A 418-nucleotide genomic window follows, 5' to 3' on the forward strand; every position below is an offset into this window, starting at 1 on the left:
GGTGGGTCTCGAACCCACGGGCACAGGCAATCCACTCACCTCAGCCTCCTAAGGCGCGGGATTACAGGCTGAGCCACCGAGCCCGGCTAGTTCCACCTATCTTGATAACTGGAGCTTTATAGAAAGTATGGATTAGCTGGGCATGGTGGCGCGTGCCTATAGGTCCAGCTACTTGGAAAGCTGAGGTGGAGGGATCACCTGAGCCCAGCAGGTTGAGGCTATGGTGGCTGGGAGTGTGCCACTGCCCTCCACCCTGGGCGATAGAGTGAGACTCCAGCTTAATATATATATATAAGCCGGGCTTGGTGACTCAACCTGTAATCCTGCACCTTTGGGAGGCTGAGGTGAGTGGATTGCTTGAGTCCGCAGGTTCGAGACCCGCCTGGGCAGCGAGACCTCATCTCTACAATAAATCAAA

Source organism: Carlito syrichta, unplaced genomic scaffold (genome assembly GCF_000164805.1).
Source record: "Carlito syrichta isolate Samal-C Ts95f unplaced genomic scaffold, Tarsius_syrichta-2.0.1 Scaffold169581, whole genome shotgun sequence".
NCBI lineage: Eukaryota > Metazoa > Chordata > Mammalia > Primates > Tarsiidae > Carlito > Carlito syrichta.